The sequence below is a fragment of the Aythya ferina genome (assembly GCF_964211825.1).
Source record: "Aythya ferina genome assembly, chromosome: 22".
NCBI classification, from domain to species: domain Eukaryota; kingdom Metazoa; phylum Chordata; class Aves; order Anseriformes; family Anatidae; genus Aythya; species Aythya ferina.
The window spans coordinates 1,594,419-1,608,738 of record NC_140320.1 but is presented as its reverse complement, the minus strand read 5'-3'; the positions used below and the strand labels follow the sequence as shown (position 1 = coordinate 1,608,738).

Here is a 14,320-nt window from a genome sequence, read left to right as displayed (position 1 = left end):
AAAATGCAAAATAGGGATTTCAAGTCCATCTGCTGAAGTGACACAAGCTCTCAGCTTTTTAAAATAATACAATTTCCGAGATATACAAATAGGTCCACACTGAGGTATACTTTCACAAAAAGGGCAAAAAGAGGCATTACCAGAATGCGTTGAGGAAGTATAATATATTGTGATTTAAAGCATTTGATCTTTTTTCTCTCTGGTGCAAATCCTAGAATGACAAGTCCTAAAACTCCTCTACAGTTAAAGGAAGTACACCTTCTTCCTCTGAACAGGTACCTTGCCTTTTTGGTACCAGAAATCATGGGTTCCACTTGAACACTGCAGTGTTTCCTTGCATGTACTGTCGATAATTCTATGCATCATTGTCCATGATTTCCAAGGTTTGGGCCAGGGTCCCTGACTTCTGTAATGTCTACTCTTGCTTCTTCCAGAGGCTTCTGCTGGCTTTCATACAGCGTATGGCCCATCAGAATGACTCTTGAGATCATCTGAAGTCCTGGAAGTTGGATGCTCAGTGCCTAAAGAAGGGGTGAGGTAGCTGAGAATTAGGATGCTTGATTTGCATTTGCAGCAGTGCTGTTTATTTGAAGACTGTGATTTTCAGGAACTCTGTCTATCAGCTTGCCCATGTAGGAGAAACATGTGAATGCATCTAACTGCTTGCTCACAGATGATAGAGAAGGGAAATTCAAACATGAGTAATGTTTGCAAACTAGTATGTGTTTTTTTTTTTTTTTATGTTTTTGTTTTTGTTTTTGTTTTTTTTTTTTCTATGTAGGCATCCATAGGAGGCTTCATTATTCTGCTTTAGGCTGAAATCAGCTCTTTTTAGTGATTTCAGCTGAGCAACACTTGCCCCATTACATGCCGAGTATAGCAGAGTTTCAAATTCCAAGAATGAGAATGAATGCAGAAAAGACACCAAGTTCCTAGCAGCTGCAGGTTAGATGAGGCCATTTTAAAAATAAAGGATCCTGCTATACTGTGCATCAGGCAGAATGGAGCGTGGGCCATTTTGGGGACAGATTCAATGCAGTCTATCTGGAACCAAAGCAGAATTCTTAATGAAACAAAAGTGCAGCACTCTAAATTTAGATGCGCTATTAATGCTTTTAAAAGTAAGTGCATCTATAGCCATGGGGTGTCTGAAATTTCATTCACAGTGTTTGCTCCCATCAAGCCCATCTGAAACCCACTGAAGCCGGTGGCAAAAATCCCATCGATTTTAATAGATCCACCGCTTGGCTCACATTTCCTCTCCCTGCCCCTATTTGGTTGCCCATTTGGGAGATTGTTCTGTATGCCTACACAGGACAGTCCACAGTTGTTGATATTTGTAATTCCATGTTATGCTGTAGCCTTTTTGGCAGCAAAGAAGAGAGGTTAAACCTTGCACAGTAGCTTGTTGAGTGAGGCAGCAAAATAAACAGCAGGCCAAAGAGTGTAAATCCAAAGGAGATATCTATCTCTTGAATAGCACATCTGTTAGTCTAATGCTCTTTGTTTGTGTTGCAAAACAGGTTTCTCTATGGCACTCCAGCTACATTTACATCAGATGTGCCATATATCATATAGTAATACAGACAGGAACTGTGACTTGCCTGGTAAATTGCTTTCTGCTTGTAATATGCTGATCTCTGTGGGATGTGGATGTATGAGATCTGTGGATTGAAGGCAGTATTGCAATCTGTAGTATGATGGTTATACATGAGGGATGTTCATATCAAAACCACACTGCAATTTATTGCTTATTCAACCAACTTGATTTATAAATATTTCACCTTCACTCTTTAAAACTATGCACACAGACAAGCTTTCCAGTGCCAAAGGATGATCAAAGAGGATCATCAAGATGCAGGCTAAGGACGTAAAGGCTGCAGCTTCTCCACAATAAAGCCCACCAAAATCAAATAGGAGTAAAGCCCGTGATTTTTCTTTGGATCAGTAATAGCTGGTGATCCCTCATTTATTCTCTATTCCATTTAAGCACATTATGTGATAGGCACGGGTTACAAGCATGTACTGATTGTTCTGATTGTTCTGTTATAGGTTGTTTGATCTTGCTCGGCAGGGCGGTTGGACTAGATGATCTTCAGAGGTCTTTTCCAAGCTCAGCCATTCTGTGGTTCTGTTCTGTACAGAATCAGGAGAGGTTCCTTTCCATCAGTGTTAAGGAACAAATTACAAACTCACCTGTCCTGCTACACTCTCTGTTCATCCTCATAAGGTCAAGAGGAAGCATTAATAAAACCCAAACCCACTTCCTGTCAATCACTGCCAGGTTTATCTGTTAGAGACACCTCTTTCTGCCAACAACCTAGTTCTATTTTTACTGAGCAAATGCTTTCACACCTCAGCTTCCATGTGTGTGCCCACTTCATCCATTGTTCACACCTAGTTTACTCTTAACACCTCTCAAGGACCTTGCAGATAGGCGTGAAAGGATTCCTCCTTTGGACAGCCATGTGCTCTGATAGGAAGAGGGAAAACAAATACGAACCAGAGTTGCTGTCAGCACTTAGGGCTATCGAGGGTGGAGAGGAGAGGCCCCGTTTGTTCTGGCCTGACTTACAAACAGCAAGGGAGTGTATATTCACTCCAGCCCTTCACAATTGCTGCCCAGTTTATTCCTTCTCTCTTTGCAAACACTTTGGAATTGAAGCTACGTAAGAAGAGCATCCTCTCAGCAAGGGCCTCGATTTTTTGTGTATATTTCACCCAAGCTGAAAATTTCCTGCAATTTTCTGTGTCCAGCAATATTGGGAGCACAAACATCCAGCAAGGGGGCAAAGTGGTTAGACATGGAATCATGACCAACCCATCTGAGGAACCAAGTTTAAGACAAACAGCCCTACACCTGTAATTTAATCGCTGAACATCTTTTCCCACATTGCCAGGAGTGCTAAAGATTCCTTGTATAATCACAAGGTCAGGCTGTGCCAGCTTATCCTACAGGCTTTAGGACTGCCTTGCAGGACACATTGTCAATCCCATCCTTCACCAGCTGCTATGACTTTAGTCAGATGTGTTCAGAGTGGCTACTAACCCAAACGTAGTCTTGGAAATATCCCCAGAGCATCCATCTCAGTGACAATTAGACATGAAATATGAATCCTCTTGATATCAGTTTAGTGTCTTTCCAGTAACTTCCTACTTCATCTTTGGAATGTACACTATTTAAAGAAAGAGGGTCATATATTTAATTAGGATGGAAATAAATGTGTGTGCCAGATATAATATGACTTTAAAGAATGATCCTAGTGTTTAAAACCTATTAGTTTTTCTCTTCCACCTCGGTTATTAATAACATAGGTGCAAAAGAAATCAAACACTTTTCCTGGGATGAACCATGCTAAAGGAGGGTTGGCCAACCTGCACCCTCTGTGTTGGGCTCTTGAAGGGTATTTGGATGCCTGTGTATTGGAACATTGCGTACAAATGCCTTACTGTACCCAGCCTGGCTGCAACTTACTATGTCTAAGAATAAATACTTCCTAAAAATAAACCTGTAATTTCCTAATTTTCTTCCTTTCTTTGTTTTCTTTCTCTGGTTGCTTTTTTCTATCTTTCCTTCTACATTACTACCTAGCTATCTTTTTTTCTGTGCTTTGTGCAGTCTGGACATTTGAAAAGACTTCTCCATTTCAGCATTATCGAGCTAGAGGCTTCCCTGCACACATGATTACCTGCAGTAAAGTTAAGTTCACTCACTAAAACTACTGATACAAGAATAAAACATTTAGGAGCCAGCCCTCTGTTTCATAATCATTTTACTAAGACAATAATTTCAATCTTGAGACAATCAGTAGACTATGTAAGAAGTGAATCATTGAATTGACTTGAATAAGAAAAAGGGTTGTTCTTTATGTCAGAATTACAGCAGGATGAATTTAGTACTTATTTTAAGTTGAAAACCAAATAAACAAAAAATAATAATAATAAAAAACTATGGCCCAGAGACTACAGATACTTTCACATGCATGATGGACAACTACCATAACAGCATAAAGTGCTTTCCTTACTGTTACTGCATCAGACACTTTTACATCACTCAATCTCCCTGAAAAGAGAGGTAAGATTGGCAAAAAAGGCATGAGAAATTTATAAGACTACTGTTTCTTGAACTCCCACTTCTCATTCTTCCTAAGGGAATGTTACAAATAGGGTACCAATCCTCCACATGTCGAAAATAAGGGTTGCTAATTCTTTCCTCTTCCGTGGCGAATGGAGCCAAGATTTTCAGATGTGACTGACTGGTCATTTTGGAAATCTAATTTGGCACGCCTCAAGAGAACCCGATTTTCATAAGGCATCAGAGCAGTCTTTCCTAGTTCACTAGAGCATGAATCTCGCTCATAATTATTGAGCCCATTTTGTATTCAGCTTCTACTCTCCCTCATGCAGAGCGACAGCAGCTTAAGTGTTCTCATCTCATTTTTTCTTTACCCACAATTCAATTCTTTCACATTAGCAGGGATGGGGGGAACCCTCTATGAGATGTATTATTTCATTGAATGTTTCCAACCAGGCTACATTTTTCATGGCCTTTATTTGGATCAATCATGTTAAAAGCTGATGTTGCATTATTTAAGCTTTGACAGGCATAGAATTAAGATGCAGGTTTATTCACTTACAGAAAATGTCAGACTAGAATTGGATGATCACTTTATGGATTGAACCTAACTACTAGGATAGCTGCTTTTTCAAGCAGCAAATGTTAACGTTTTTTTTTAAACATTTTTTTTTTCACCTGGTGGCAATGAGAAGTGGTATGAGAATGGGATTTATTAGAACCTGTAGTAAGTTCATGGAAAAATCATTCTGCTCTCTTCTTCAGTGAAAACAACCCGTAGCTGAATACTCAGTACCAAACTGTACTATACCAGACTTGGTACTAACATAAAGCACCCTAGATAGTGTGTACTCACACAGGAATTTAAAGGACTTATGCCTGAGGGCAAGTGAGATTGTCTGCAGCAGACTGCAGTCTTGTCTGGCTTCAGACAGTTCTATAAAGCTATGTTGATTTACAATAGTCAGGACATTTCTTCCTGTAAGTTACATTTTCTACATCCAAAGCGTGGTGCTGCTAAATCCCAGTTACTGAACAGCTGGAGTTCAGCTCCACGCTCCCCAAGGAGACTGCTGTTCTGTGGGGGGGCTCTGGGCATCCCCAAAACTTTCCTCCTGCTGATACACTTCCCCTGGCTCAGGGAGTCCACTGCAAGCATTAGACCCTATTCTCAAATACAGCTTAAAAGTTTTGGTAACACGAATAAAGCAACTACCTCATGGCCCTGCAGTGTGCTGAATTTCTGTTTTATTGGATGAAATACACAGCCACGGAAATTTTCGTTGTGTTATGCACTGTGTACGAGAGAGTGGGAGCTGTGCTGGGAAATGGCGAGTGCCCAGGGGTCCCACCACTTCATTTGGAGCTGGGACGGAGTGTCCTGGCCTCTGCTTACCCATCCTCTGGAAGATGCACCTGTGTGCTTTGGTAACAAGTGGGTTAATAAGCAGCTTTTCACATTTTTCTCCTCTGTAGCTTAGTTACCCCACAATCAAGGCAACAGACTGTTTTTCAGCATGGATCTTATCTTCCTACTCAAGAGGTCACAGATTGCCAGCCTTGTTTTAATGAGCTGTGTCCTGTGAATTTCACAGTCACTTCAAGTCTAATAAGGGAACCCACAGGGGTAGTGTTTTCAATTTGCTCCTCTTTCCTGGCGAGTTTGTACCATACATCACACATAGCAGTTCACAGCTGGTGAAAAAAGAAAAGAATTAGCTGTATTCCCAATACAGGGATTTTACAATTCAATATTTATGAAGATTGGGGGTCCTCTCATTTGAAAGGCCAAACAGTTTGTTTTACTGTGTGTGGAACATATTATGTTAATATAGAGAACAACTGCTTCCAAGAACTAATCTGATGATGGTGTTGAAAAGCCCTGCACACTACAGAAATATGATGTGCATCTAAGAATTCTTCATACTCTTGTCTAACCAAGCCTTTTGCATGCAAATTAAACACAACTGGAATTCCTGCCCTACCCCCCATCAGAACTATGGGCTACTTACAACTGAAATGACACCTAAATGTCTAATTTTAATTTCAAATTCACTCTATAAAAGTACAGCCTGATTGTTTTTCCCCGTGCTAAAGAAGTCCTATGACAAATGATCAGATCTAAGCTTTACTTAAATGCGTATGAATGAGCGCTGCCATCAGCTGGAGATTCTTGAATATTCATTAATTCTTCCAGACATCTGATATTCCCTTGTACACAGCGTAGCAAATACTATTGGTCAGTAAACAATACCAATGCCCAGTGGGAAATCTGGAGATCCATTTTTGACTTTTCACCTCACAGCAAGGTGAAATATTCAACTATTTTGGAATATAGAACATAATATTCATATTCAGATAGAGAACTTTTTAGTTGAGGTGGCATTTGCAAATTAGAGTTGCTCTGTTGAGCAGAACTCAAGTATTTAATTTTAGTGAGATCTGGCATTAGCTTATGCTTTTCTACCATCCATTAGTGTCAGAAATGAGCTATACATCTATTTCAATTACATGTTTGTATAAATAAGCTTGTATGCAGATTAAAATAGATTATACATTCAATGTAGGACACTTCACAGTGAAACATCCAAAAGTCACCAAAAAATTGAGAGAATTTTGTCTTTTTGAGGCAAGGATTTGCTAATTAGCCAGTAAAGTACATAAGACAACATGTGATCTTCGAACAAAGGGAGGCTTCTGTTACGTACTAGGAATGGTCAACATAGGTCCCAGATAAAGAGGAACTAATGGAAGTGTTTCTCCACCTAGGTCTCTCACGAGTACTCCTGTTCGGGATGTTTTTATCAGTAAGTGCCTTTACTTGTTTTCTGTTTAATATACTTTGACTGACTGTGATTTTTCAGTTAAATGAGTAACAATAAGGGATTCCTTGTCTAAAGGCATGGCAAATACGTTGACCAAGGCATGGAAACCTCAACATGTGTCTCTTCAGAATACCCAAAGGATAATCATGTGATCCCACTTTTTGCCCAAATAGGAAGGAGTGCCAGCCACACTACAGGAGGCACAGAAGGGTTTTCCAGTGACCAGTGGATAGTTTCTGTGTGTCACAAGGTACCGAGGAATACACTTAGACCCTGCAGGTCACTAGTGAGGCTCATTTTCGTGTACCCACTCTGTAATTCCCAGCAGGGAATAACATTATTAACCTTATACCCAGCTTTAATTTTCTGTTTCCTGCTGGGAAATCTCAGAATTTGAAGAAAGGAAATTCTCCCATGTGTTTGTGGAATGACAGCTTCTACCACCTAAACAGCAGTGAAAGAAGAGTGTGTGGAAAACAAAGAAAAACAGCTTTATCTACAGTTAATAAAAATTAAATGTCAAGCAGGACAAGAAAAACTGATGTGGTAACATACAGAGGACAGGATCCATGAGAGACTGAGTAATGAAAAGGTCAGGAGAGCCATAAATAAAGCCTGAAACGGCCAAGATCTAGGGAGGGAGAAAGCTCATCTGAAGAGTGTAACAGCTCAGGCAATTTAATGAACATGTTTTATGTAAATGGAACAACTACCATTCCAGGTACAGAAACTGTCTTTATTCTGAACAGTACATAACCACCTGTTAATAATCAAAACAAGGCACAAACTGATCACATGCCTTGGAGGGACTGCACAGTGCAGGGACATAGCTCAGAAATGGAGAAGAAGAGCAATTCTCATTCTGTCAGGGTAACCCAAGGGAATTCCTGGTTTTCTTGGGGATTTGGCTTGTAGCCCCCACCTTCTCCATGTAAAAGCATGTCAGCCTGAAGAGTCTGTAGGTCAGATGTGGAATAGGAGGTGCATACAGGGCAGACATGAAGGAAAAGGTGCATTACTATCCAAAATGCAATGGAAAAACAACGTTAGTTCAAGGGTTGTACATCAGAGTGAATTCTCCTTAGGGCTCTCTGGCTATGGGCATAGTGCAATAAAAAAAAAAAAAAAAAAAAAAAAAAAAAGTGAAAAGCATCAACTGATTTTGGCTGACAAAGACACAAATTAGTGCTCAGGATGGTGAGAACCAGCAGGGCCAGAGGGCTCAGTGAGCAGCCCCCAGCAAGGCGCTGCATTCCCATCTGTGCAACCATCAAACAGCCCCATCCTAAGGGTTGTCTGGCTGCCTGGTGGGACACAGACCTGGTCACTACTTCACTTGCCTATGTCCGAGTCTGCCACCCAATCTGGTCCCCCCAAAGGTTTTCCCAGACAAGCCTGGTTCCTACCCACATCAGTGACCATGCTGATCAGAAAGAAATCACCTGCAAGATGACCTACCCTTCTCTAAAGGGCTCCCTGATGCCCTGTGACAGTATCCCACTTCTCTGCTGTATGAACCCAGAATAAAAAATTACTCCTGCCTCAGTGAAATTGCAGTCATCAATCCCAACTCAGAAAATCAGCCAGCTTAATATTCAGAACATGCTCGTGGGTCTTCCTAAACTGGAGCCTAAAGAGATATGACAAACAAAGCACCATGTGTAAGCACCGACTCGCTCAGAATTGTACCGGGGGTCAGTGGAAGTCAGGGATAAAGCACAAGTTCTGAGTCCCAGCCCATTGCCTCAGCCATCAATTATGTTGTGTTCTTCAATATTGTATGTAATGAAGCACAGCACTTTGTTCTAGGCTAGCTGTTCATTTATACCAGCTAGGACCAGATATTCACTCAGTTCATTATTATGACTGTCTATAATGTGTATTGCAGGAATAACTGCAAGGCTCAGCCCTGCTGCGCTGGCTGCTCTGCAGACACAACAGAGGCAGGCCCGCACCCAGGAGCTCCAAGCTCGTTGCAAGAAGGCTGAAAGCAGATGGGCAGAGAAAACAGGCAGGGGAAGCACAAGGCTGTGAGACAACTATGATTCAATAAAACCTGACATTGTGAAATTAAATGTGAAAAAAATGTCTTTCCTCTGCTATTGAAAGCTACTTGGAGCGTTGTTCCAACTGCCCCGCAGGATCTGGGGTCCTACTCCCTCTCCTCTCCTGATTGCTGTTTCAGCCATGTGGTCTGTCTCTTTATGCAGCTTGGCAGCCAAGAGAAGTTTCACTCGGGGAAGGACAAGCCCCTCATGGCCTTCCTTCAAGGGTCCATCAGGCAATGACTCTCTCTGCCTGCACCTGGCATCTGTCTCTCCTCTTTCTATTCTGGGAGGAAGAGAAACAGCTGAGCTCTGCTACCGTATGCGAGGGAGGCAGATGGGGCGTGAATTCAGTAGTGATTGTACTGCTCATTTGTTTGGCATGAAAATGACGGACACATGATAGAACAACCCGGAACAAACATGGGGGGTTGGGGGGTATGAATACTGAACAGCATTTACTGTCATTACTTTTCCTGTTACTGTGAGTTTTTCTTCTCGTTCAGTGATAAATCTGCATAAACACGGAGGGCTAGAGTTGCCATCCTGATTCTCGTCAGGTATTTTATCTGACAGGCTGTCCTATTTCTACGATTTCCTATGGTGCATTTCTTTCACTTTCGAGCAATGGGAATAGACAGTTCAGTTTCACTGCTTAGTTAGCTGCACACAGGCATCCATGAGCAGTACTGGAAGTTTGGGTAACAGGAGTGGAAGGGGGAAGGCATTTGCTTCCTCTATGGAATAGAAACACAGGTTCATAGAATTTTTTATTAACCTTTGGCTTTAACCACATTTAGCTTTCTGAATTGTAAATCCGTGCAGGATTTGGGGACCAAAGCTCAATTTAAAAATTTTGAAGATTAGTTTTTTGTGACATGAACCCCAGCAACCTTCATCAACCAGAATGATTAGTTTGGTGCTTCCTCAGCCTAGCCCACAGCTGCTGTTTGTGTATGCTACAGAAACACCATTTTGTTCAATCTGAAAAAAATTCCCTTAAGCAAAGGTATATTGAAAGAGCGATGGATCAAAAATAAGATTTATTTGCACTCAGAAAATGCAGGCTAGTGTTGCTGAATTTGCACACTGTAACAGCAAAATCATTAAATTCTTTAAATATTCCTACAATAGTCTTATGCTGAATGAGGATCTTTATGAATATTTCAATTACAAGATGAGGCTTGAAAGAACAGAGTAGTTTCAATTTTGAATCACCCTTCCTCACATAACTTGTCCTATTTGGTATTAAATGAAACTGAATTAAATCCCACATCCCCGCCATGTGTACCGGGGGTGACGGGGTCTCTGCAGATAGAACCACCTCCCTGTCCCTCCTGCTCTTGCTTTGAATAGACCTAGGGCAGTTCGATTCAGGAGACATTGAGCTCTTGCGATCTCCTTTGGCAAGAAGAAATGTATTTAGATGGCTCGGCCAACATCCTTCCCCTCCTCCTTGCCCACTGATATTTACAATATTTGTTTAATGTTAATTTAAAGGCTCAGCTTTGCGCTGTGCAGTGCTACACCTGCCCCCTCTCTGTACAGAAGAAATAACAGCGACTCTACATCTGACATGCACAAAGCCAGTCTTGTTTCTGCAGGACTAAAGAGAGAGTTAGAGAGCAGCAAATAATACTGTGCTGCACTGATCAGCTCATTTCTACTCCCAGGATAGGAAAGGTCATTGATTTTCTTCTCTGTCCCTGCACAGACTTCAATGGACTATGATTCAAATACCTTGTAAATAAAAGCAGAGCCTTTTTTACCACTTCATGTCCTGGTTCTGATCTCATCGAAGCAACCAAAATTTAGCATTAATTCTGAGGAGTTATTCCTGATTTTACTGATGTTAATTAAACCAGGTTATTTTTCACTCATTCAGCTCACCCCACTGAGCTAAATTCTGTATTTGCCCACACAAGTGACCTCCAGTGCTTGCAAACTGGTTACATCACTGAAGTTGCTCTAGAATTGCATTCCTATCAACACGTGAAACTCAGACTTCATTGTGACTTTAGTTAGATTTCATGTTCCTTGGGAAAGTAGTTGCATGTTTGTGCTATCTCATTCTAGCTTAAACAGGATGCCTTGACAGTCCTGTAATGCAGATAACAAACCTCTTCCAGCAAAACTGCAGAATTAGGCTTTGCTTTTCAGCAAAAGCGATTCCACCAGCACCAGCTGTTCAACACAAACCACTTCCATATGCATTTTCTTATGCACAATAAAGTCTGAAAATGCAACCCTCCCCTCCGTTCCCTGAAAGCACAATCAGTAGTACTCAAAGGCTGGGTTCTGGTCTGCTAGATGTTGGCAAAGCAGAGGGACCCACTGGGCTCCACTGGAGCGTCTTCCCATTTCCCTAGCATAAATTAGATCAGAATTTGGCCTTGACTTCTTCATGTAACAAAATGCCAAGAGCTAGATTCTCCTGTTTCTAACACCTATCTAAGTGACCGGGCATCCCTGGAAATGAAGTCCTGCCCAGTGTCAGCGAAAATATCAGAATCAGACTTTCAGTAGTTATTGCTGTTTCCCTGGCCCTGAAATACTGGCACTTTAATGCATGGCCTTAAAGCTTGCCTAGTTTCCCTGCAACTTCATTAAGTTTCCTCTCCATCATCCCCCTAACTGCTGCTTAACACGTTCTGGCAACACGCCCTCCTGTATCGCAGCGGATATGGCTGGCAATGTGTGGAGCTTATGACGGGGCATTAATTACTTGAGCATAAATAACATTCCCTCTTATCTCCACTTCAAGATCCGCTACTTCTAATGGTAATATATCCATAACTACAAATTAGAAAAAAACAATAAAAGGGGTAAATCTAAGCCTAAAAATGAGTGACAGTTCTTGCAATGACTGAAAATTAAAGCCAGGCAAGCTCTAATGAAAAATAAAGGTACATTTCTAACAGTTGTGTTGATTATCCCCTGGAATCACATACCAAGGAAAGAGCTGTATTTTTGGTCTCTAGATACCTTCAGATCAATCTAAGAAATGTAGTTTAGTCAAAACTAATAGTCTTAATGAGCATAAGTATGGAAAATCATACAGGGGAAAAAAGTGTATGAGCAATACAGGTCAGCCGGGCTGTATATAAGCACTGCTAACAACGCACAAGAACAGAACAGTTAAAAAACCGGGCCCAAGAGAGGAGCTGATAAAATAAAATGTCTTGTATTGCAGGCCTCCCTCCCACTCCAGTCCCCAAACCCTCAAACAAAATCAAGCTGAATGACAAAGCCTTTACTGCAAGCAATTCTCCTTTTCTGCCTCCATTCACAGCTCATTAACTCTCCTGCATTAGAAAGGTGTTCCCCAACTATTCTGCCAAAAGAAAAAAAAATAAAGAACAAGAAATACAGCTTTTGTGTGCTCAAAAGCTCTCATTAATGATCGCAGGACAGAAATGTATACCTGAAATCAAATTACTTTCATGCTGCTGAGAGCTGCGTGGTGTGTTTGTGCTGTGCAGTGCAGTATTTAGCTGTACGATGGAAAAGCGTTTGAACATGTAGGTTTGCCTGCTGGAGAGACGGCGTGTACGTTTCCGTCTGTATGAAGGCACCTGTACTCAGGATGAATAATAGAGTCCTCAGGTGGTGTTCTAATATGCAGGATTCAGGTATGCACATTTGTGTGTGGGTGGGTGTTTGTGAATAACTGTGTATGCTTTGTGTACACACACAATAGGGATAGCTCCTGTCGTGTGTGTGGCAGGAGTGCTAGCTGTGTTATGTACACAGACTTCTGAAAGTGTATGCTATTGTAGATGGCTACTGTTGTAAATTCTGCTTATCACAGATATAATTATTCAACGTTTTGGATATGTATTTTTAGCTTGTTTACTGGGTGCATTATATAAATGTGAATGGTTATTTGTGGATGAATAGCGTGTGTACAGGTTATAAATATTTCTTGTGGAGTATTAGTTATTAATATTTCTGAAAGTACAGAGGCTGATGAGTGTACAGTATATATTGGTTATTTATGTGGGTGGATACATCCATGTGAGCTATTTCGACTCACATAAGAGATACAGACCTGTACTGAAACCTTCACACCAATGAGTAGGTTTGCCATGCTTTATTCCCATGGTTTACTGTCCTACACATGCTCAGGGAACAGCAGGGGAACTGATACACATTTCAGAGATGACATTCCTGGAAGAGGAAAAGGGGCACCCTTTTACCTTCAGAATGGTTCTACATGCTGAATGAAGTAAATCTCTCTTTGGGATGCATTTCAGGAGAAGGAGAAGATAGGACAATCCTGAGGCCTGCCTGAAATGCTTTGTGAAGGGTACGACTTGACTGTATCACCAAAACCCATGTAACTGACTGCCACGCAACCTGAAAGTACAGTTCCCCACCTTTCATGTATCAAATACAAGGTTCATTCAGCTCCGGAGGTGATCCTCCTCCAGATCTGCTCAGCTTATTAAAAAACCACAGGAGGATGTTTTGCCTGTTCTCCAGCACTCAGGGAAGTTATTTGCTATTGCTCACACTGACACCATTTGAAGCATGTATTCAGCAAGGCACTTAGGAATATGTGCAAATTTTGAACACGTAAGTAGTCCATGGAAGCCAACAGAGTACACAGCTGCATAAGAGCTTTGCTCAAAAGGAGAGCAGTACACTTCTTGCCTTAATCCCATGCAGTGTAATAGATGTGCACACCTCCTCCCCAACTCCACACTATTCAGCAATTATTCCGCTCCTAATACTCGACATGCAACAACAAGCGTTCCTAACATGTAGGCTATATGATGTCACAGACTTGACAGTATTAGGAAAGAGCAATTTTATGTGATGAAATTTCAAGGGCAATAAGCAGGCAAAATAACTTTTTGGCTATTTGAAGATGTCTAGTTTCTCTCTGAAGGGTAAAAATCAGGTAGGAGAAGAAAGATACGACTGCATCTAGTGGCATTTTGCAAGCTCTCTCTGTCTGCAGTGACACAAGGGGCCCAGCAGGCCCTCTTCTGTTCAATTGAACTGGGCAAGTTGGCTTGTTGGGTACAGCGTACAAAGCCTCTCTCGGAGGGGCTGGAACTGCCTCTGTGGTGCCTGGATCAGTTACAGTTTTACTTTCCAGTACTCTCCCCTACATTAGGAGTTCACTTCAGCTACAGAATGAAACATTCTGGGAAAAAAAAAAAAAAAAAAAAAAAAAGCTCTGACACATAATTATTTTGTAGAGGCAGGGTGAGGAATGAGAGGCTGAGAAAAAGAATACTTTTCTAGGATACCGCTCCCATTTTTCTCCATCTTTTCATCTTTCTTTCCCTTCTATTCTTCTGAGGCTTAGTATGGAAAACAAGGAAGCTAAGCAGAAAAACTAAAATGAATTTATTTGAAAAATA

General features: G+C 41.3%; 1 long non-coding RNA gene across 1 annotated transcript in view; it reads left to right on the top strand.

The window, feature by feature from the left end:
- Window positions 1-12,447: 12,447 nt before the first annotated feature.
- The window catches only part of LOC311422501, a 29,726-nt gene continuing 27,853 nt past the window's right edge, over window positions 12,448-14,320 (top strand). The window contains exon 1 of the long non-coding RNA XR_014685381.1: window positions 12,448-12,577. This is a non-coding gene — a long non-coding RNA (uncharacterized lncRNA). The remainder of the gene's footprint in view (window positions 12,578-14,320) is intronic.